The sequence below is a fragment of the Poeciliopsis prolifica genome, unplaced genomic scaffold (assembly GCF_027474105.1).
Source record: "Poeciliopsis prolifica strain line A6 unplaced genomic scaffold, Auburn_PproV2 SCAFFOLD066, whole genome shotgun sequence".
NCBI lineage: Eukaryota > Metazoa > Chordata > Actinopteri > Cyprinodontiformes > Poeciliidae > Poeciliopsis > Poeciliopsis prolifica.
The window spans coordinates 632,645-657,469 of NW_026562441.1; the positions used below are offsets into that span (position 1 = coordinate 632,645).

At 39.3% G+C, this 24,825-nt stretch overlaps 1 pseudogene; it reads right to left on the reverse strand.

Annotated features, from left to right (window-relative positions):
• Window positions 1-1,218: 1,218 nt before the first annotated feature.
• Window positions 1,219-22,007, reverse strand: LOC129351280 (F-box/WD repeat-containing protein 7-like; annotated as a pseudogene).
• Window positions 22,008-24,825: the final 2,818 nt, after the last annotated feature.

The window sequence follows — 24,825 nt, forward strand, 5'->3', positions numbered from 1 at the left end:
GAATCTCCTCAGGTAGCGACAGCAGCTCACCTGGAAACAGGTGAATCCCAGAGGAACGAGGATGAACTGAAACACCACATGGAGGAAACAGCTCAATATATTTAGTTTATTCTGTTATTTTTCTTCCTTTATTTTTTGTTTCCTTCAGTTTTTATTTTCTTTTTTTTATTTTCTCCATTTAATTACCTTCCATTTCTTGTTCCTATTTCCCTTTTTCACAATTTTCTTCACATTTTCATGCTTTTCTTTGTTCTGATGCCTGAGATGCTTTCAGTGAATTTTAAAAGCCCAGAAAACCCCAAAAGCCATCGGAGTGTTTGCAGAAAATAAACTCACTGGTTGAATACTGACAAGCAGGAGAAGCCGGGGATTCGGGTTTTGTTTTATTAATGAAGCTCAGAGAAAGATGCTCACACCTCCTACGTGTTTTCTTCTTCTTCTGGTTCTGGTTCTGGACGCTGAGCCCGGTTCTGGTTGCGTAACGCTTTCCGCTCTCCCACCGACTCCCACGTAGAGAAACGCGAAGCTCTGCTGAGATTCAGACAGGAAACGAGGAAACGAGGCTGGAGCTGAACTTCAGATCAATACACAGAAATCAGTTTTCATTCAAAACTGAATTCCTGCAAGCTGCTGGTAGAAATGTTCACCGTTCAACCAGGACAAGATTATTTTAATTAAACTAAATCATAATTCAAAAACACTTCAGTGACTCCAAAGGGAAAAACTATTTCAGAAACTTTTCTGATTTAAACTCAAGTTGATAGTAAGAAAATATTTAAATGATCTGGATTTTTATTGATCAATATTTTCTGTTTTATTACTGGGAGCCATGTTTGCTGCTCACAATATGTCAGATAGCTTTTAAACAGATTATTCTTAATTTATTCAGGAAAATATCATAATTTATGTATATTTGTATAAAATAAAGCCAGGAGAGAACATCAGAATTTCAAAGATGCTATTTGTGAGACTGATAAATATTTTGACCTTAAATGTCATATTTTCATTCACTGTAAGCAGAAAATTATCAAAATTAACTGAAAAGCTTCAAAGCCTCAGTTTGAGTTAAATTACAGAAATGATATTTTCATTAATATTCATATTTATTGAATCTGCATAATAGATCTGAGCTGCACTAATGATCAATTTTACATAAATACATTTATTTATCTTTATCATAGGAGTTATTAGATGAATAACCATCAGCCCACATTTTTATAAAACTCTTTTATTGATTCATTTTCATTCATCCAGTATTTTTTCCACTCAATCAGGACAATATTTCCTCTGTTTCTTTTATTTATAAAAACTTCATTATGTACATCCTCTCTGTATTTACACTATTTCACAGAAAGCGCCGGTGGGAGAGCCTCACACCTGCAGGAAATCAGCCTGAAATACCAACTTGTTGCCGGGAAGATGTGTCCAAACTCTGCTTGCTGTTGCCTGGCGACAGCGGCTCGTCGAATTAACGTCTGCAGCTGATCTCAATTATTTATCCTCTTTTTTTATCACTATTCGCTTCAATAGCCGAGAAAAAACACGAAAGGATGGTTTCGCTTCACAAACGCAGAACAAAAACTCATGAAGAAGATCCAGATTTTCTAGAATTGAAGTGAATTTGCTGCAAACGGGCAGAAGCGTCATAAAACCGGCTGATATCATCGTCACAACGTGACTAAATGTTCAAACCAGGCGGATTTCTGAGGTTCATTAGATTAAATTTAAACTTGGATTAAATGTGTAATCGAGGGATTAACATAATTATGGTTCAGCTGCGCAAATTAATGGAAAAGATAATAATTACTGGCAGGATGATGAAAAAATGAAAGCTCCCTGACATCAAGCGCAACAGAAGCTGAATTGTTAAATACTGAATGAATCTCTTACCAGTGTTGAAAAAGAAAACATGAAAATATGATTTATGTGCAGATAAAAGCAGATAATCTGATCCGCTCTGCTGTTTGATGTTTTCACATAAAATCTGTCCAGTTACTGAGTTTTAGGGAAATTAAGAAAAAACAATGTGTGATGAATGAGAACTGGAGCTAAATTCATCTGGTTTCATCATATTTCTAAAGTATATGAGATTAAAACAGCAGATCTAATGTTTTCAACTGAAAAAGTGATATTCTTGCAGCAACGTTTGGGTTTTTCTACCCATCTTTCAAGTAATAATTGTGTTTTTGGCTGTAAAAGGAAAGAAAAGGCACAAGGTGATAAATGCATTCTGTTTTCATGAACCGTTCTCTCCCTCCTACGTCTGTGTTCATCACATTTAGGAAGCTTACAAGGCTGAATAAAATAAACCGGCAGGATTTAGAAGTGTCTGCTGCGTAATAATCTCTGTTTTCTTCATGTAAACGATGTTTTTATTGTATTCTAAAGAAAGATGATAAAAGAAGCACTTAGCCTCCAATCTGAAACATCTACAGACCTTCAGCATCATAACTTTTAATCCCACAGCAATGAGAGAAAAACTCCTGCATTTTCATGTGTAATTTGTAAATGTGGAGATGAAAGATCAGATCAAATCAATAAGTTTTTGAACATTTATCAAACAAACAAACAGCTGATTAGTAACAGCCGTGATTTTGTGTCTGATTGATAATCAAAATCCTTCCTTTCATTGATCTTTTGTTCTGTTTTCTTCCATTTTAATGGATCGGTTTCATTTTGCTTCGGGTTTTATTTGCTCCAGCTGTTGCAGATGTGAGGCTCTGGTTCTGGTTTCTGGTTCTGGTTTCTGGTTCTGGTTTCTGGTTCTGGTTTCTGGTTCTGGTTTCTGGTTCTGGTTTCTGGTTCTGGTTTCTGGTTCTGGTTCTTCTCATAACGTGGAAACGATGTTCCAGCTGCGGCTGAAACATCACCGGGTTGAGATCAAGGCTGACTGAAGACCAGCGCCGTTACGGTTTGGTTGGTTTAAACAGCATCTTCACCTCCTCATTGGTTCAGCAGCAAAAAACAGAAAAGAAAAAGGAGCGAAATCCCAAAACATTCATATATTACATCCATTATTGTTGATTCTGTCCAGCAGCAGCTTCTTCTTCTTTTTCTGGTCGTGTTGTAACATTCACAGCTGACTGACTGGTTCAGTCGGACTTTGGTCAACAACAACAACAAAGAGTCCGTTTCTGTCGCCTCCTCCGCTCTGATTGGTCGGTTTCTCGCTCATTTCAGGTCCAGGTCGGTCTTGGTGTCGTCCAGGTCAAAGTTTAAAACCAGCAGCTTGGTCTCCTCAGTGCCGTTCCTGCTTCCTGCAGCGCAAACCAGCCGCGTGTCGGACGCTCTGATTCGCCAAACCACACCGCCTGAGGAGCACCAATCAATCAATCAATCAATCAATCAATCAATCAATCAATCAATCAATGAAGTTGATCTGTACAGCACGTTTCAGCAACAAGGCTATTTTTACTACTATGTACGTTTTATTTTACTGGAGTAACTTTATTATGAAATATTTTTACTCTTTCTACCCACTGAATGACAACCAAACATGTTTAATCCACTCAGATTAAACATCAATTTAATCTGAGTGGATTAATAAAAGTCGCTTGGATTTATAAAAGCTGCTCTCAAACATCCAGATGTGTTTGAAAGTGACCTGATCCGCGGCTCTGCAGCGCCACCACGTCCCGCAGCCAGGCGCCGGTCCGCAGGTCCCACAGCTTGACGGTCCCGTCGTCGGAGCTGGACAGAACCAGACCTCTGCAGAACTGCAGGCAGGTCACCGCAGACTGGTGCTTATTGGGACCTGGAGGAAGACCAGACCGTCAGCCGGGCTTCCACTCCAGCTGTGGTCAAACTGGTTTCTGCGTTCGGGTCCCACCTTGCAGCGTGTGGAGACACTGTCCGGTCCGGACGTCCCACACTCGAACGGTGGAGTCGGCGTTCCCGGACACCAGGATGTTGTCCCGCAGCTCCATCCCGCTCGTCAGCGACTGATGGCCGGTCAGCGTGTGAACACATGCGCCTGAACACACCACAAGGTCAACAAGAGGTCGTTTCGTCCTGAAGAGGCTTGAAAACTGATTTAAAATCCACATTTTGAGAGTGAAGTTTACTTTAACCGACTAATCAAAACAAGGCTGGACAATAAACTGTCCCAGAAATGATAATAATGTCGTTTTTAAGTCTTTGTCAAGTAATAAAATGTTTATGGCATGAAAACTCAAGATCACAACCGCACAGATCAATAAGCTGGAACTGATAGATATTTTAAATATAACAAATAAATAAACAAAATTTATAGAAAATGAATTATGAAAAATTATCCTTAAAAAATGTTCAACTGAGGTTGAAAACTTTTCTCATCCAGAGAAAAACAATAAATTATGAAAATTGTTTTAATTCTTCCTGCGATTTATTGATTTATTGCTTATTGTGACCTCAGACATAAACAAAACCATAAATAAAATGAATTTTTTTAAAAATTAAATGTTAATCTATCAGTTGATTAATTGATTTCTGCAACAAACTGATATGAAGCCAATCAGAAAGCAAGTTGAGGGAAACATGAAGGCCAAAGAGGGTCTGGTCGTATTGTTTACTTTCTGCTAAAAATTCAAACTCTCCTCATTACTTCCTCTTCGGCGGCCATGTTTGTTTACTCAGGTTCATCCTCCGATATCTGAGTGTTGGAGAGTGAAACCTGTTCATGTGGCTCATCATCGCCACATCCTGCACAACCAAAACCTTATGAGGCTGAGATCCATTCAGGTCTGGAAAATCTTGCAGTCCAACACAAACTGTGAGGATGTAGAGTCTATGTGCTGCATATCTACCCGTCTATGTGCTGCATATCTACCTGTCTCCACGTCCCAGACTCTGATGGACGTGTCCAACGAGCCGCTCACCACGAAGACGCCGTCAAACTGCAAGGAGACAGGAAGAAACCGATTCAGCTGCTGTGGCAGAGATGGGACACACTCGCTAATGTGCGTGTGTGTGTGTGTGTGTGTGTGTGTGTGTGTGTGTGTGTGTGTGTGTGTGTGTGTGTGTGTGTGTGTGTGTGTGTGTGTGTGTGTGTGTGTGTTTACCTGCAGAGAGTACACTCTGTTGGTGTGACCCTGCAGAGTGTGGAGACACGCCTCGGTCTCGGGGTCCCACACCTTCACCACGTAGTCGTATCCGCCCGACACGACCCGCCGCCCGTCGTACTGGACGCAGCGCACCGCCGCCATGTGGCCCGTCAGCACGTGTTCGCAGCGGCCCGTCGACACGTTCCACACGCGCAGCGTCGTGTCCCGGGAACCGGACACCACCCTGCGACAGGGAGCGTGATGTCACTGCAGCCTGAGCCAATCAGAATGCGGCACTCACCACTTTAAGACAGACACCACTAAATAAGACGATCAGACAACGAATCCCAGTGGAATAACAGGAAACTACAAAAATAAAACTGTTTAAAATATTTTTTTAATGTTCAAAATGAGCTTTAATTAGGAGAATCTGAATTAGAGATTAATGAGATTAATCAATTAGCTGTCAGAATAACCAATAGAACAACTGATAACTAAAATAATTGCTAGTTGCAGCTCTGTGGTTCATGGATGCTGAAGATACGAATTCAGTTGTTGAGTCATTAAACAATTATTGATTACTTTCATCTTTTAAATTATAATCTATAAAAAAAGCTTTTAGCGTTTAAATGAAAAAATCTGCAGAATGTGCCAATTTCTTCCCAATTAATTGATCAGCTGAGAGAGAAAAGTGATTAATCAATAGAGTAGACCAATTAAATTGAATAAATCAATGATTATAATTATGGAGTGCCAAATGTGCCGATTGTTCATTCATCTATTGTTGCCGATATTGATAAATAAATCAATGCCCAATGTTCTGATTTTCCATGCGACCACTGATCAGAATAAATTGATTAATCGACAGAATAAACCGTTTGGAGCTGAATCTGAATCTCCTCCATATTTTCGCTTTTCTCATGAATTATTGATGAATCCGTGTTTGTTCGCTCCGCTGGCCTTCAGCGCCTCCATTCATGCACGACCTGATGAACGACGCCACGACAACAATAAAAACGCCCGCATCAGCAGGTTGCTATGGAGACGGGGACCAGCCGCACAGATGAGCTCTGTGGTTGCTATGGAGACGACACGTTTACTCACCCTCCACACTGTGAGCGAGCGAGAGAAAGAGAGTGGCTGAGTGAGTGAGTGAGAGAGTGACTGAGTGAGTGAGTGAGTGACTGAGTGAGTGAGTGAGTGAGTGAGTGAGTGAGTGAGTGAGTGAGTGAGTGAGTGAGTGAGTTACCTGTCGCCGTGCAGGTGCATGCAGCGCACCGTGGACGTGTGGCCGTACAGGACGTGGACGCTCTCGCTCTCCCGGCCCCAGACCCGCAGCGTCCGGTCGGTGGAGCCGCTGATCACCGTGGCGCCGCCATCTGACTGCACCACACGCCGCCGATGTGACCCGTCAGCGAGCGCAGGCACTGAGGCAGAGAGACGATGAGATCATCAGGTCTGATCCATCAGGTCTGATCCATCAGGTCTGATCCATCAGGTCTGATCCATCAGGTCTTAAAGATTCACCAACATGCGGCTCCAACAGCTGGAGCAACTTATGAAGAAACGTCTTTTAAACACACAGATTAGTAAAATAAAAACTATTTTTGCTGCTTTTCTATGGAATTTAAAGATAAATTAACATTCTATGTTAAATATGTTTTTAGAAATGTTAACACTGTAGTTAACTTTGATTATGTGGACATAAAATTGTGAAGTTTTCTTTATAGATTCAGGAGATCTGACCTGATATATAATTAAAATTAAAGCTTAATGAAACTTAAACACACCAACAACAGAGAAGCTTCAGTCATTAATTATCGCACTGATGGATCCAACATAACAATTCTTGCCCTTCATAGAAATAAACTAACAAAACTGTGAACAAAATGACGAAAGTCAAATCTTAAATTGACTTCATTTGTTTGCCAGTTTCCACTAATTAAATGAATAATAAATGTTTTTTCCTCCCTGGCTGTGAGTTTCACCCTCAGATCCACATTCTTTACAGACTTGAGTCGATGTTTGTTTTTGCTTTCACAGCCGCGGTCGAAGGACGCAGGCAGACAGACAGACAGACAGACAGACAGACAGACAGACAGACAGACAGACAGACAGACAGACAGACAGACAGAAAAGGAGAGTGAAGAGGGGGAGGGGACGGAGGGGGAATGTTTGACCTCTGTGACCTGCAGATGCTGATGTTTGTTTTACAAAAAAAAACAAACCCGAGGAATCCACACTTTCATGCACCATAACGGTTTAAAACGCGTTTTATTTCTAATTGTTTTTAGAGAAAACGTCCTCACAAGGTGAGCAGGTGAAGGTTCTGCTCAGGTGAGCAGGTGAAGGTTCTGCTCAGGTGAGCAGGTGAAGGTTCTGCTCGCACCGGGGCAGGTCCGGGCAGAAACAGCAGCAGGTGTGTCGCACTGAAGAATGTTCAACCGAAACCAGAACAAAGTTTGTTTGCTCAACCAAAGGTCACATCTATTGACCTCTTCAGCGCTGAAGGCAGACATGAGGAACGTGACGCGTTTTATTGCCTTTCAGCAGCACAAATATAAAATATTCATCACAACGGATGAAGCTGCTGTCATTTCAACCTGTGAACTTTGAGCCGAAACTCTCAGGATGAACTCTGAACTCTCACCTGCCCCGATAGGAAGGAAGCCCCGAGATAGCGATCTGACTTTATGGGTGTTTTGAAAAATGTTTGCACCTTTTTGGGATAGTTAAGACCCATAAAACGGCCGGGCCATAAACACAGCGAGGCGGCGCGACGGACGCAATGCGTACGATTATATCCAAAACTTTAACCTAATTATTTCAGAACAGAAAAGCAGCAACTAGTCATTCTGTCATTAAAACATCGATACTTGTTAATAATGACAGTCATATTGATCTCATGAATGGTATTGATTTGATGTTATTTTTATTAGAAAAGTAAACAATTCTAAATATTTCTTTAATTCTTCCTGTTTCATTATTAATAAATATTACATGAAACCGATCCGAACGCAGCGTTTTACTGATGTAGCGCAAAGATGATTCAGAGTGAAGGTCTGCGATCTTCAAGCTGCTTTAGCACCTTATGCTAGTTAGCAGGGTTAGCATTAGCACCTTATGCTAGTTAGCAGGGTTAGCATTAGCACCATATGCTAGTTAGCAGGGTTAGCATTAGCACCTTATGCTAGTTAGCAGGGTGAGCATTAGCACCTTATGCTAGTTAGCAGGGTGAGCATTAGCAACCACAAACAGCAGAGAAAAAAATCTAGAAAATTTTTACAATTTCAGGTTTAACGTTTGCCACAGCAGACAATCAGAAAGGTCAAAGGTCGTTTAGCTACAGGATAACGTGCTCCTTCACTAATTCAACTTAAATGTCTTAAAGCGAATGTGAAATTATGTTGTTTGGCAGTACTTGACTTTCTCAGGTAAAAATAACCTGAAAAATTTGAAATGGTGAATGCTTTAAATAAATATAATGACATTATTGGATTTTAGGCAATAAAATGTTTATTTTCTTATTTAAAAAGGGACTTAATTATTTGTTTTTAATGTACTCTTAAGTAAAAATGAATTAATTGGTTAAATGAAAAACACTAAATGTGCTAATTTTTGTGATTAATTAATCTATTAATTGTCAGAATAAATTGATAGAATAACTCATTATTACTTGCAGCCCTACTTTAACCATAGAAACATTTATTTAGAGTTTAGCTGCGTTATATTTATACCAGTAACCAAAGCGGCTGCATTCCTGCCAACTTTCTCTTGTAGAACAGCAGAAGTTAGTTAAAGGTAGAGTGAATTATTTAGGTCATTTCTGTGCCTGTTAAACCTCCACTGTTGGTTTAATGACAGATTATTTTATGTCTGTGTTTGTTTAAGGATGAGGAGGCAGACAGAACAGCATGTGAGCGTTAACAAACAGAGCAGGTCCCTCTGTGTTTTACCTGTTAACCAGGTAAAACACACAATGTGCTGTTTGTGTTTCAGAAACACACCCAGACCAACACATCTGGCCCGTCTGCCTCCACGTCGCACCGAAATCCGCCTCACTGGAGCCTCTGCAACCTTTCATGAGTTATGTTTAAAGCTGATAGCACATGCTAAACACCTTAGCACAACATAAGTATTTCATATCTGAAGGTATTGATAATTATTGATTAGTTTTTTTGTTTTCAACATCTCTGCGTACCAAATGGCGCCCTACCTTCCCAGTGACGGCTGACCACACTTTGAGCGTGTTGTCATCCGAGCCGCTGACGATCAGGTCGCCGCTGAACTGGAGGCAGGTGATCACATGATCATCGTGGCCTTTCAGCACCTATGAAAACGTGAAGAGTCAGTTTCTGAAACGGAGGCCGGTGGTTGGGTCTCGGCCAGCGGGACGGTACCATGGGTTCCCTCGCGTCGCCCTTCCTCCAGTTGGTCTCTATGCGATGCTGCCTGATGTAGACGGATTTCCACGGGCTGAACGGAGCGTCGGGGCGAAGGCTCTCTCTACGGCGATACGACTCGTCGTCTGGTACACCTGGAAATAAAACAACAATGATACAGCAAAGCCCAGTTTAATGGCTGCTTTAGACAATGTGACACGTCACACATTAAACCAGGCTGCAGCATTAAACCAGGCTGCAGCATTAAACCAGGCTGCAGCATTAAACCAGGCTGCAGCATTAAATCAGGCTGCAGCATTAAACCAGGCTGCAGCATTAAACCAGGCTGCAGCATTAAACCAGGCTGCAGCATTAAACCAGGCTGCAGCATTAAACCAGGCTGCAGCATTAAAAAAGGCTACAGCATTAAACCAGACTGCAGCATTAAACCAGGCTGCAGCATTAAACCAGGCTGCAGCATTAAACCAGACTGCAGCATTAAACCAGGCTGCAGCATTAAACCAGACTGCAGCATTAAAAAAGGCTGCAACAGACCTGTCATGGTGATGTCACATTAAAAGAACAGTAAAGTGTTGGTGCTGCTGCTATTAACAGATTGATTAATCTGTTATTTACAGTATTATCAATGGCAATGAGCCAAGTTCATTTTAGCAGGAAAGTACACTTTGAAACTAATTATATTTTTGTCTAATTAAAATTAAAATTCTACTTTAAAATGCCAACCAATTAATTTTCACCACAAATATTCAGCTTTCAATGGCTTAATACATTAACTTTGTATATTGAATTTAATTTAAATAAATCACTTTGGTTGCAATTCTAACATATTTACGGCCTTCAGTAAATATATAAACAACTCCTGACGCTCTGTGTTTTGAATAACTGCACAGTATTTTATGCTCTTATTGTACAATATTTTATTTGTAGATCAGATTATTATAGATATATTTATGCTCTATTTTATCTTTGTATGAACCTAAAGCTAACAGCTAAAATGGATAATAAAGTTTAAGCTAGTTAAGCTAAAGCCTAAAACTATAGCCAACTACAAATATGGCTGTTATCTGAGTTCTGAGTCACTTTATTATATAAAACCCAAACAATATATTAGAAATAACCACATAAAAACAGCAGGTTGTTATGCTAATAAGGTAATTGGTTTACCTCATTAGAGGGAAGCTAACATTAGCTGCTAAAGGTTTGATATTGGGACTGTATTTTTGCAGTCCTTTAAGACTAGCCAGTTTAGCTAACTAGCTCTGCAGCATGAACAGTTGTTCCATTAGTATGCAAATGGAACGATGCTAATGAAGGCTAGCTGCATCTGTATTCTGGCTGACCTCTTGTGAACAGCAACACTGTTCCCAGCAGCGCAGTGTGAGGGTTAATAATTAGCCTTATTTATGGAGCTGCAGTTAGCCTCCTTCATTAGTATGGCTGTGGTGTGGCGCTAACGTTAGGTAGCCTCATTGGTATGGCTGCTGAGCGCTGGCAGTGAATCTCCACTGACTGGCTCAACGCCCAGCCACACACACACACAAGCACACACACACAAGCACACACACACACACACACACGCACACACACACACACACACACACACACACACTCATCCACTGCATTGCGCTGAATGAAAGAAGTGATGGATTGCTGTATGAACATGTAATCCTCAGGTTTTAAGGCGTTTTACATCCAGAAAGTTCATCTTTTGGCTTGAATTCATGTTTTTTCTTTTGTTTTATCTTCAAAATAACATATATGAAGAGTTCCTGCTCTGATGACACTTACAAATGGCTTGAAGCTTCACAAACATTTGTTTGTAAAATACTTCTCCTGTATCATATACTTGCACTTCATTAAATAAATAAAGTAAAATCCTATTTGCATGATACTCAACTCTGCCAAGACTCCATTAGGAAACAGCCAGTCCATAAGCTATATTTCTATCTAGCAGAGGACAATTTAACAGTTTTTAGATCAACTTTCCAAGGTAATAATTTTCATCATCTTGCATTATATTTAGATTGATTATATTTATTGTTCAGGGATTTGGTCAGACAAAGAAAAAACAAGACTACAAATTGAAACTTGTGCGGTTAGAATAAAAGTAAAATCAACAAAGCTCATTAAGTTGGAGAGCCTGTTTCTACCTGAGTGATTAATGAGGTCAACACTCCTGAAGCTGCTTAACGAACCTCATCGAAAAGATACAAAAATAGTCAGCTGGAGTGAAAATAGTGAGAAAGGAGTGAAAATACAAAGAAACATCACTTAATTTATTTTATTCTTCTTCTTGTAGGAGTTTTTAATAAAATTACTGTCACATTTTTCTCATTTTTCTACTTCATGCAGAAAATATTAGTTTTATTCTTGTAATTTAAAAAATCCCAGACTTTTATATTCTATTGTAGTAGAGCTGAAACGATTAATCGTGATTAATCAAGTCTTTAAATCATTGTCAGCAAATTTTGTTATCGATTGAGGAAAGAAAAAGGCCATTGCTGAAAGAACAACTTATTCATAGGCAATAAAATATTTATTTTATCATTTAAAATAAAGCTTTAATGGGTCATTTAAAAATCAGGAGATTTTCCTAATTGACTATTTGATTAATTGATTAATCATTTGGACAATCAATGACTAAAAGTCTGGTTGACCTGGATTCAAAGTCCAAACAAATAGAAACTCCAAGAATCACATCGGTGGAAAAAAATCAATTTTTTCCAAAATTTAAATCGTCCAAAACCAAAAAGTTAGATTAATTGATAGGATCAATTACCGCCCAGGCTGTTCTGATCAGTGTTTACCTTCCTCGCGACATTTCTCCCGCCACAGCAGGTTGTCTTCCGCCAGGATCCTCCAGTACCTGCAGGTCTGCGCCGCCTGCAGCAGGTCCCTGGGGGCCAGGAACGTCAGCACGTACAGGGCGAGCTGCGCACAGGAAACACTCCGTTAAAACGCCGAGCTCCGTTAAAACGCAGGCAGGTGGAGTGTCCGGCTTTACCTCCTTGGGGAGCAGAGATATGAAGTCTCTCTGGAACTGCGGCTCGATCACCTGCATCATGTGCTTCACCTGGCTGGTCTCGCACCGGTCGATCAGCTCGTCCAGGGCCAGCAGCCGCTCCGGGCCGCTCCACGTCTGCAGAAACACAAGAACCAGGACAGGAAGGAGCATTACATTACCGTATATTCCGGACTATAGAGCGCACCATACTATAAACCGCAGCTACAATTTTTGGGGAAAAAAACTGTAAACGTTTATCAGCCGCTCTCGGTTTTCCACAAGGGGGCAGCAGAGGGCGCCGTCCTGATGAAGCTGCTGGGTTTAAGAATGACGCAGGCCTCCGTTTCCATGGTTTCCTACACGGGGTTTACGTGCAGCAGCTCCATTTCCCGCCTGTACCATCAGATCGACGCACGCAACTTAAAAGCTGCATCAGTCTGAAGAAATTTCCCCGCCGTGCTGCTGTTAGCACATGCTAGGCTGACAATTAGCACTTTCTTCTTTGATTTCCAAATTTGACTTCTAATGATTCACTTCCTGCTAAAGTGCCCCCTGGCGGTTGAAGAAAGACACACAGAGACGCCGCAACGGGCTGCAAGCTGCAGAGTGTCGGGAAAAAGTAGCCGCTTTTAGTCCGGAAAATACGGTATTTATGAGGTAGGAGACCCATTAAGGTTCAGTGAGGAGAGGTCTGTGGGCTTTATTACATTTTTGGACAAAATCCTCCTGAGATAATCAGATTTTAGTTGCGCGTCTCCTGAGATCATACAGACATTTTGAAAAGAAGAAGTGGAGGCTCCTGCACAACCAACAAGAATGCAGTGAGTAGTTTCTGGATGATAAGTTTTGTTTTCTGTGGCGATGAGAAATCAACCAGTTAATCACACGTTGAATCTGAAAGAGCTCGATCATTTCCATTTGGAGACTATTTTCTGTTTTCCTCTTTTTTCTACGACGGCGCATTCATAAAATTACACTAATTAAGTTATTATGAAAATAATATTATTAATATTTATACTTTTGTGACTTGATTCTTGCAATATTATGGCTTTTTTCTAATTTTATGAAAATAATGTTTTATTTTTGGTAATTTTATTTGTCCTTTTCCTATGGACTCAATTCTCTGTGATACTTTGTACCAAAGACTGGATGATAAAACATTTGTGGGGCAGAAATTTCAATATGAATTTTATTTGCTGTTTCGGCTGTTTATTTATTTTACATTTATAAAATACCTTCCAGTTCCAGCGTTACATTTTTGTAAGAAATAAAATCTATTTGCTCTTTGAGAGTTTGAACTTGAGTTATATGAAACTGTATTTTATAAAACTGGTCTCAAAAAACAACAGTTATCTGTATCATCGTCAGTTTATCATCCGGGGTAATTTATCAATAAACCTGATGAGTTCCACGTTGGTTGCTAGGTAACGGGGGTTGCTAGGTAACGGGGGTTGCTCGGTAACGGGGGTTGCTAGGTAACGGGGGTTGCTCGGTAACGGGGTTGCCCGGTAACGGCCTGTTCCCTGTGAATGTGGCCTTACAGTCCAGAAGTCTTTGAAAGGCTCACAAAAAAACCCATAAATTTACTGCAATAAAAAGTTCAGGTTTGTTTTTGAGGCCGTTTCTGGAGGCTGTAGAAATGGAAGACAAATATATGTGGAAAATGTGAAAAAGCAATTAACTGGTTGCTTTTTGCTTTAAGTGCTCTTTCTGAGTCCGGAGCCGTTTGATGTTCCTCATGTTTCTTTCATCTGAGTGCAGATGAGTTGGTGGTTTATGCGGTTCTTGGCGGCTCCTTTCAGCGGTTGCATCACGACGACTCGGAGGCTCGGAGGCTCGGAGGCTCGGAGCGAGGCAGCACTTTATGACGAAGACGCACTCAGAGACACGAATCCATTCAAGACGACGCACAACGTGAAGAAATGTGGATTGTGTTTTGCAGCGCTGCAGGACAGGAGAGGTGGAGTCTGAAGACCGAGTGAGTCATCCACCATCCGGCACCGGCCCAAACAAAGAAGGAAACGGGCTCGGAAAGCTGCAGAACCGCTGATTAGGGCAGCTTTACAAGATTACAAGAGAAACGTGACATAAACAACTAAAGCATGGCTTTCATCCACAGATAATACTGACAGAAAAAAATCTGTCTTATACTAAACTTCCTGTTTATTTATCTGATTCTGCAAATAACAATTAAAATAACAATTAAAAAATGACCACAGTTTTTCCTTTGAACATTTACACCTTTTTTATGCAACATTAAAAATACATTGAGAGGTAAATGAGCACAAAAAATAAAGATTATTCTATAACAAAAACATATTAATTGCAGTAAATAAGATAAAACTGTACATTTTATTTACGTTTTCCATTTAAGATGAAAACATATTTAACTATAAAAGGCTTCAACCAAAACTCATCTAGTGCACAAACATATTTTTAGTTTTATCTGGTTATAATATTGAATAAAAAATGCTTAAGTGTTTAAATAAAAAACAGATTATTTTGATCAATTATCAGAATGATAGACTAGTCTATTACTCAGATAAAAAAAGGTGCTATCGTCTTTTTTTTACAGAATTTGAATCAGGTGAAGTTAAAACTTTGAAACTTGAGGATTTCTGGTCAGAACATTTTTACTGAAAAAGAAGATTGTTCATCTTAAATGCCAAAATGTGTCACATTTTTTAACTGAATTGGCTTAATTAATGCTTTCAATGTGTTGTTCTTTCAGAAAATGGTAGTTGTAGGAGTCCATGTAATCCAATTAACAATCAATCAATAACTAAATTAGTTGATATTTCAATAATAAATTAATCACGATTAATCGTTCCAGTCTCACTGATTCTAAACATCTTAGAAAAATAAGCGGTTTTATTGTGATTTAACAGGCTTACCTGGAAGGTGAGAAGCCAGTCCTGCAGCCCAGAGGGAGGCGGGCCGGAGTTGACGCGTCGGCGCTGAGCTGAATGCCCATTGGCTAGCCGCAGGTCGCCAAAGGTCGTGGGCGTGGCCTGAGCCAGACTGGAGGGGCTGCAGGTGAGACCAAGAAATATGAGTGAAATGAGTCCACAGACATCTCCGCATTTAACCAGGATATTATGTGAGAAAGTAACTCATGATTTTAAAGAGGAAGAAAACTAATAAAAGTTCATTTTTCCATGTAAAAATCTGAAAAGTGTGGCTTGAATGTGAATTTTGCTGTTAAATTTGTCTATAGCAAGTAGTTTGGGTACCTCTTGTCTTCACAAGCTTTTGCTAAACTATTACGCAGACACAGTTCAGTCAGATCATTTTTAAGACTTGTAATTGATTATGGTCTTTGACTAGGCCACTGTAAGACATGGATCATTTTGTCCTGCAGGAAGAGGAATATCAACCCAAGTCTTGAATCTTTTGCAGCCTCAGAGATCCTCAACTTCCATGCTCCTGAAAAAGCAAAGTATTCCCTCAGTATGATGCTGCCACTACCATGTTTCACAGTGGTGAGCTCAGGATGACCTGATACCTGGCAGAGATTTAAAAATTATGTTTCCTGTGGCTTCTGAAAGGAATGATTTTCACTGGATGTTTTATTTAGGGGTTTCAGAGTAAAAGAGAGGAATCTGAATGTTTGCCACACTGTTCCCATATTTATTTCACAAACAAATTTAAACCTGAGAATCATTTATCTTGTTTCTCAAACAAATGCTGCTATAATCCCAATAAAACAAACTGAAAGTTGTAGTTTATTGCAACAAAATGTATTAAAGATCAAGAGTTAATATTACTGGCAGCTTTAAGGTGATTATTGTCTGTAAATGGAGGTGATGAAGCGTTTCATCTGGTGTCACAGCAGCTGTGTTACCTCAGGTACCCGTTCCCCTTGCAGTGCTTCTTTCCTGAGGGGAACGGCCGGCCGTCTGGACCGTGATCCAGCTTCCTCTTCATCTGAGGGGAAGAAGAAAAGACACAAAGTCTGTTAGAAAACAACCCAGAGAGCCAGAATCTCACACAAACAACCAGAGGTGAAGCTTTTGCTGATCCAATATTTCTATATCATTTAGATTGTTTTACTGCAAATTCACTCTTCTGATTAACGTAATCAAGCCCCAGTCTTTCTTAAGATTGTGCTCATATTTTTACTTTATTTACTCAAGTCAATTAATGTAAAAAACCTTTTTCAAATTAAGATTGAGAAACCTGTTGCCCTCCTCGCCTGTGGGGGCGCTGCAACAAGAACCAAGGAAACGACAGGAACACCTGAGGAAGACGCTGAGTGTAACTTCCTTCTTCATAAAATGCAGACAAAACTGGATCCGCTTCAGATTTTAGTGCTTTTATCTTTGATAACAATAAAACTCAAGCGATTTCTCCAGCCAGCGCTAAACTCACTCGTTTGTTTTGGTTTTATTCACCCATAAATACATAACAGCTAGCAAGCTAGCTGGCTGGCTAGCTTCTTCTAATTCAAATTCAATTGAACTTTGTTGATCCCAAAGGGAAATTAAATTCTTGCTGTCAGTTTGTAACAGGCTTTACAGTTAATACATTTTAACATTCGTTTAAAGAAAATTTAATAATATTCAATGTTTCGTATGTTTTTAACTATTATCAAAATCCCGTTTGGCATTTCAGCCATATTTAATTTACAACTGTTAAATACATGGCTCTGTAGTTTGTTTCAGGTTATGTTTTGCATTTTATTTAATGTATATGGGCAGAACCTGCTGGACTGATGTGAACCACAAACTTAATTTCTTCTCTTGTTAGAATAAAACCAGTGAAGCTGCTGTGAAGTCGGCCATATTGGATCTGGAACAAACGTATGTAGTGGACAAATAAACATGCTTTAACAGCAGAACCTGTCTGACATTTTTGGATGACATAGACCCAACGTCCTTGTGGAGAATCATTAAGCGGTAAATTTTAGCAGCTACATCCCTGGTGGAAGAAACAGAACATGTTCCTGTAAACATTTGTGGGTTTCTGGGTCGTCACTGGTATCATAAAAAACCCCTCAGAGCAGCTGCAGCCGAGTCCAGAGGTAACAAGGAGATGCAGATAAACGTTTTCTTCTGGAAACTCCCACAGTGAGAGGGGAACACACAGACGCAGCGACCCGGAGGTCCGATCCAGCCTCCCTCCTCCGCCTCGCTCTCCTTCAGCCAGTGAATGAATGCAGGAATGCAGAAAATCGGAGGAATGTCGCCGGTGCAGCGCTGCTTTAAAATAGAGCGCAGCGAGCCAACACACACCAACCTGTGTGTGATTCCCTATGAAATCTAATTCAGAATCTGCTTTCTATTCCTCGACTCTTCAGCTTTCACCAACAGATGTCACATCTGTTGGTGGCAATTCTGCTAAAAAAAAAAACACCAACAACAAAAAAAAACCTTGACTTTGTGGTAAAAGCCAAAAGAATGTGTTTCCTGTTAGAACCAGAATAACTCAGTCCTGATGTTTTAACTGACGCTGCAGCAGTCTGCCATTATCAGTGACCTCGCAACAAACCCATTCAAGGATCCCAATGTTCCCAGTAGGAAGATATAACGATTCTAACGATTAGAAAAGCCACATTTTGCTTCAGTTTTGCAGATTAGTGCTCCTTTTTTGTTTTATTTAGAGATAAATTGATCAGGCTTTTCCTTATGATGCAGAATTTTGGTTTTCTGTGTGAAATACAGTATTGTATTGTCCAGTATTTGTAGATTTTTCTGTGGAAAATTGTATTCAAGCATATCTAAAATATTTGTTGAAATACCTGGGCTCAACGATGCTAAGCTGCACTGATTAGAGTGGACAAAAAAGCTTTAGCTCTAACATGGTTCCCACATTTCGTATTTATGCATTTTGAGTTATATCTGGTGCTTGAACTATTATAATAGTCAGTTATAAATGTTTTAAGTATCTGTGAAAAGTGTATCAAAGAGAACTCTGTGTTGATTTGACACAGTTTAGCCTGAGGTTCACGTGGAATGAACCCATAATGTTGTTAGCTACCTTTAGCATCTAGATATTAAGCTGGCTAGCTACCTATAACATCTACCTATGTATCTATGTTTATAGCTAGCTAGGTAGCTCTATCTATCTCCCTAGCTACAGATAAATATCTGTATATCTCGCTAACTAGCTAGGTAGCTAAATATCTAGCTCGGTATCTTTATCTACCTCGCTAGCTACTGATATTTGTATATCTAGCTAGCTATAGCATCTAGGTATTTAGCTAGCTAGCTATAATTTTTATTTATCTACCTATCTATTTTAACCTATCTATTTTAAAGCTAGCTAAACATCTGTATCCATCTAGCTAGCTAGTTAGCTATCTAGATATCTACCTGGCTAGCCGTTCAGCTAGCTAGTAGATATTTACATCAATCTAAATTATGTTGGTTTGAAGATACAACATTGGAAAACACTAAATGAATCTGTCTGTATTATTTTACTTCATATTTTTACATTTTGGTTGATTTAAAACGTTGCAGCCACCTTCCATGTGTAGCATTCCTCCCAGAGGTGTTAAATATTATTGAGCTCAGCTGTTTTATGGGGCAAATATTGCTAAATAACTCCTTTAGAAACAGATTTGGTTTGTAATATCTCTAAGGAATAATTCACTTCCCAGACGATTGATATTAGGAATCCATTTTAAGCTGAAATTAAATTCGACTGCAGCTGATTTAATGTGTTTTCAGAGCAATGAGTCTCATTGAAACAAAGCGTTGACGGTTTTTAGAGTGAAATAATGGAGGCCTTTTGGTTTCAGGTCATTATTTCAGAGTTCTTGCTGTGAAAATCAACAGTGGTTAAAATACAGAGTTTTGATGCTTTGTCCTGCATACAGGATCTAATCCATGCAGATTACAGCAGTTATAATCTGCAAAATCCCTTCTCCTGAGAGCAAAATTTATATTTTTAAGGCTTTAATCTTTTTTTATGCAGCTGAAAACAATGCAGATTTTTAGTTGAATTCAGACTTTAATGAACAAAAACAAAAGGTTCTCTGGTTCTTCATCTCCTTGTCCAGGTTCATTTCATCCTCAGGCTTTATTTGTGCTTGTGAGAGTCGACAGTGAGCTGATCTATTTTATTTACATTTCCACAGAAGAATCTGGTGGTTTGCAAATTTACTGATGTCTATCGGCAATGGCCCCAATACGCCAACATAATCACATAAAACCAGTTTGCCAAGTAGTTTGTTTATGTTTGATTGGTTTTCTTTTCTAAGATACAGCAAATCAGGATATCATTGGAATATCAGGGCCATTCGAAAAAAAGGGGAGTAGTAAATCTATCCCAAAAAACTCTGAAATTTTGAGATTAATTTCTGAAATTTGCCAGAAAAAAGCCCAAAAAAAAAAAACCCATAAAAAATGTCAGAAATGAAATTTTCAAATGTGAATTAATATCCTATTTTTCTCTAGAAATTTTCTGGGCTTAATCTCAATGTTTATTTATTTATTTTTTCTCACACATTTAGAATTTTTTTGTAAATTTCCCATTTTCTTTCTACAAAATTTCAGAGTTTGACAGAAATGTACTTTTTTTTTCTATCAACAATGTCCCTAATACACCATCATAAAAAATTGCCACATTTTAGAAATATTTATAAAAAGTGACTTTATTGAAGAGTTCTTCAACATGAGGGTTGTGGCCCTTGGGGTGGCTGTGAAAGTACTGGAGTGGGGTCATGTAATTTATATCATTTCATAGATTTAAAGCAGTTTATAAAGTATTTTGTTTACATTTGACTGGTTTTCTGTTCCTAAAATGCAGCTCCGTGAATCGGAACGTGAGCTGACTTTGTCTTAAATCTGAATTTCTGCAGAAGTTTCGTGTTTCCAGGTTTTTAATCTGCTGGTTTGCAACAGCAGAGACAAACAAGCAGCAGATTCCTGTTCATCTCTGTGAGATTTGGCCCAAACAAAGCAGATTACAGACGCTGTTTCCCTCTCAGAGATGTGAGTGTGACCAAGCAGAGTCAGAAAAATAAACTCTCACCTGTAATAAACAACATTTTTCATTATTTCAAACTGCAGTTTGGAGGCTTGATGACACGTTTACCTGGAAATATCACAATTACAGCAGCTGTGTTTAGGAATCTTTGTCTTCCAAGAGGGAAAACCTCCGTTTTACAGCTCTAATCCTGCAGATCAAAGCTTTCAGCAAAAGCTGTAAGATGTAAAATGACATTTTAAGATCTTATTCTGCACATGTGAAGTCCTTCATTTAGCAGAATGAGGCGCCAACATGGCAGCGATCCTCCCTTGTTTGCAATTTAAACAAGCAGAGAAGCAGAAACATTGTGTTTTAGTGGAGTAAATCTTAATGTGTGTAGCTGAAAATAAAAATAAACATAAAATATTAAAGTGTAATTGGTCGTAATTTCTCTGAGGTTTGAACAAAACAATGCAAAACGCTGCAGCTGCACTTTGGAGGAATCTTTGAAGCTCAAATTTATACGTTTACTTAAAGTTTTATGGTCTTTTGTTCTGGAAGATTAGCATATTTTTTATTTCTTAAAGAATGTTAATGTGTTTCAAACTTGTTTTATGGATTTTATCCTCCCCTTTCACCAAGAAATTATTTAAAAAAAACTCATTTTGCAAACAAAAACCACAACAAAGCAAAAATAAACAGCTTTTTGTTTGGAATAAAACTGAATAATTAAGTTATAAAAATACAAAAACAACTATAAAAAGAGAATATTTGTTTATTAACATCTATAGTTGTTTATTATTTTATATTAACATGAAATATTGGATTTTTACAGTATATTGGGTAAAATATTGAGTGCCTTTCATGGGACAAAATGTTATTTTAAGCTTTTACTCAAAATTTAAAGACAAAAGTGTTTTTTGGTGGATTTTTCTAGTAGTTTTTAACAACAGATCTTCACCTCAGTCATTTGAATCTTAATGATTTGACATTTTCATATAAGCTGTAAAGACATGTTAATAGTGATAAGGTCAATGTTTAGACCAATAAAAGCAAATTTCAGCCTGACTGCATTTTTACAGGTTCACAACAAACTGAAGCAAAAATGTTCATTTTAAATGTTGAATTATTGTAATTTATAGGCGAAAAAGATAAATAATCATAAAATGCATGAAATTATCCCAGAGATTTGACCTGATCAGGCTCCTATGAAGCCATAATCACCAATAGTCCTGCAATCTGAAGCTGTGGTGATGATCGATCTCTGTTTTCTGACGACATCAGGAACTATATTGATTCATTGAAACTGATTGGATCATTTCAGACGGAGAAACCAGCAGCTGATCATCAATGATCAATCACGACTCAGACCACCGGACCTCTCTCTCCTGGTTCCGCAGTGGTCCGCACGCGCACGCGCCGCGCCACGCGCACGCGCCCCGCTGTCAGAAGCAGAAACGCCTCGTCATCCCGCCCGGTGCACGAGCCCTCCGAGCAACCAGCCGATCAATAACCGATACTCGCCTTGTAGAAGATGAGCTTCAGGGTGCCGTAGAAACCCATGGCCGCAGAACCGCTCCGAACCGCCGGCAAACACGCAGAAATTCACGCAGAGACACGCAGATCCAGACGCTTCACTGATCCATCGGAGCGATCGCGGATCGATAAAAGTATCCACGCAGAGCTGGAGCTGCGGCCGCTGCGGGATCCACGGACGGAACCTCTCTCTCTCTCTGTCTCTCTGTCTCTGTCCCGGTTCCGGATCTGTGAGGCTCAGCCTCCCGCACGAACACGCAGGGACAAGCCTCTCTGCGCCGCCCGCCCGCCTGCGTGCTGCCGAGGGGTGGAGCCGCGCGCGCGGGGGCGCGTGCGTGTGTGCGTGCGTGAGTGCGCGTGTGATGCGGGGTGATTCTTGTGCAGTGATCGATAAATCGTAAAAACGGACGTTTATATTTCGATTACGTCACTTTTTGGTCTCAACATTTGTTTCATTCTCATCAAATGTTTTAATTTTAGATGATTTTATAAACTTAATACAAAAACTGGAAAAGATTTTTAAAATCTGACACAAAATTTTTTGGAAAACAAATTATTAAGAAAAGTAAAATAATTCTGGGATTAACCTCAAAATTTGGAACTCAAGAAAATTTCTGAGTTTGAAAAGTTCAACAAATTTAAGTTTCAGAAATTTCTGGATTTGAAAAGTTTAAACTTTGTAAGAAAATTTTCTGGAAAAAATCAGAAAGTTTTTGATTAAAACCGAAGATCCGTCCATTTTCTCACACTCTGGTCCCCAGCGGGGTCAGGAGGTCGCTGGTTCCCTTCTCCAGGCCTTTCGGGTCAGAGGTCACCCAGAACTGTATTACTGTCCCAGCAATACAGAATTTCTAGATTTTTTTTTTAAGTTAAACTGTCAGAAATGTTGAGATTAATGTAAGAAATATCTCTTTATTTCTAGAAAATTTCTGAAATCAGTTAAAACATTCTGAGGTTTTCCTAGCTAATTTTTGACAGCTAAAAAAACAGCAGAAAAAACAAAATTCCCTTTTTTCCCCCTGCTAATTCTTGTTGCAGCGCCACCACAGGCGAGGAGGGGAATGGCTGCAGATTTGTTCCCTAATAAAACCTTAAGAGAGAATAAGAGTATTTTTATTTCAAGTAGTAGCGACTTTTTTTTATATTAAAGAAATAAATCAACTCCTTTCAGTTGATAAAATTGGGTCTTATTCAATTAAGTTATTAATACTTTAAAGCATTAAGTCAAACTCAGACCAAGTATCTGATCTAGTTTTGTTGTTCTTGAAATGAGACAAAACTAACTTACAAGAAGCTTTTCCAGTAAAACGTAGGAGCTTGACTGAAAAGTCAATTATTCCTTAAAATAAATTAAGGAATAATCTTCTGGATTCTCTGGAAGTTATGGGGAAAATGTTGTTATAAGTGGAGCTCATACTTTTTCATCAATATTAAATAATTATTGATTAAAACAAGCTCTTATCTGTTGATGAAAGGTCGTTTAGTCTTATTTCCAGTGAGATATTTGCAGTAAATTGGACCAAAGTGCCTCCAGCTTCAGCAGAAAGGTTGAACCAACAGCTTTAACTGCAGAGCCATAAATTAACCAAGCAGTCTGAGTGACACCCAGCAGGGGGCAGAGGGGCAGTGAGGGGGTAATTCAGGAGGTCAAACCTCCAGGTCGGCCTGCAGAGACTAAACATCAGCCTCACCTGTTCGGCCCGTCGTGTTTCTGCGTTTCGACCCGCAGAGCGCCGGAGCAAAACATGGCGGCGGTTCAGGCTGAGGCCTCCACATCCACCTGCACTGCAGCACAAAATGGAGGCAGCAACCAAACAAACACAAAATATCACCAAGCATCTCTGGTCCAGATGTTTTACTACAGTTTAACAAGACAAAACTAACTGACAAGGAACATTTCAGCCGATAAATCCCTAATATTGATTTTAAAAACGTTCTAACAGGTTTTGGGAGATAATAGAAAAGTTTGGAGACAAGATGTCAATTTGCACCATTCACATGTTATTTATAATGCTTTACTTAAACTAGATTTAGATAAAACAACCAGACCTTCATCCCTGGACATGACAGTCTTCCTCAGTCATTTGAATTTCAACATTATGATTTAAGCTGTAAAGACATAATTAAAGAGCTAAAGTCAAATTTTAGACCAATAAAACACATTTCAGCCTGATTAACAGTTTATGTTGCTTTCTTACAATTTCACAACAACTGAAGCATAAATTTCTGTTTTAAATGTTTATTATAGTTAAAAATGACAATCATAAAATACATTAAATTGTTTCTAATCAGGCTCCAATGAAGCCACAATCGTCAATAATCTTGTAACCAGAAGCTGATGATTGATCTCTGATTGAGATACTTCATCATAAAATTATTCAAGTACAAGTGCAGGTAGTAAAAACTCTCTTAAAAGTAAATGTTCCAGTCTGTAACTGAGTGAATGGAGCTGGTTTCTCTCCCGCTCTCTCGATGTTTAAACAAGCTGCAGGATTTCCAGAGTCTTTGTGTTTTTATCGTCTGCAGACCGAATCCAAACAGGAAAACGTAACAAAAGGCGCTGCCGTCTCCTTGAATCAAACGCTCAGTCCTCCTGACTGCGACGCCGGTCTTCTCAGAGAAGATGAAACGTTTTCCTCATCAGACTCAACAAGTTTCTGCTTGCAGTTTTACAGCGGATGCTCCTGACAGGAGGAAACGACCGGCTGGTTTACGCTCCTTCAACAGAAGAGGATTAAAGTCACAATGGGACAAATTTTCACTGCTGCCTGGACGTCTCTCACTCTGCACCGCTCACTGTGTGAACAGTTATCTAAATATGTTTACGGTTTTGCTGTCGAAAAGATTCAAAATGAAGTAAAAAAAAGTATTTTTAAAAATAAATTCAGGTTTTTCAATTCAGTTCAGTTAAAAAATCCCAAAGGGAAACCGAATGTTGCCGTAAATC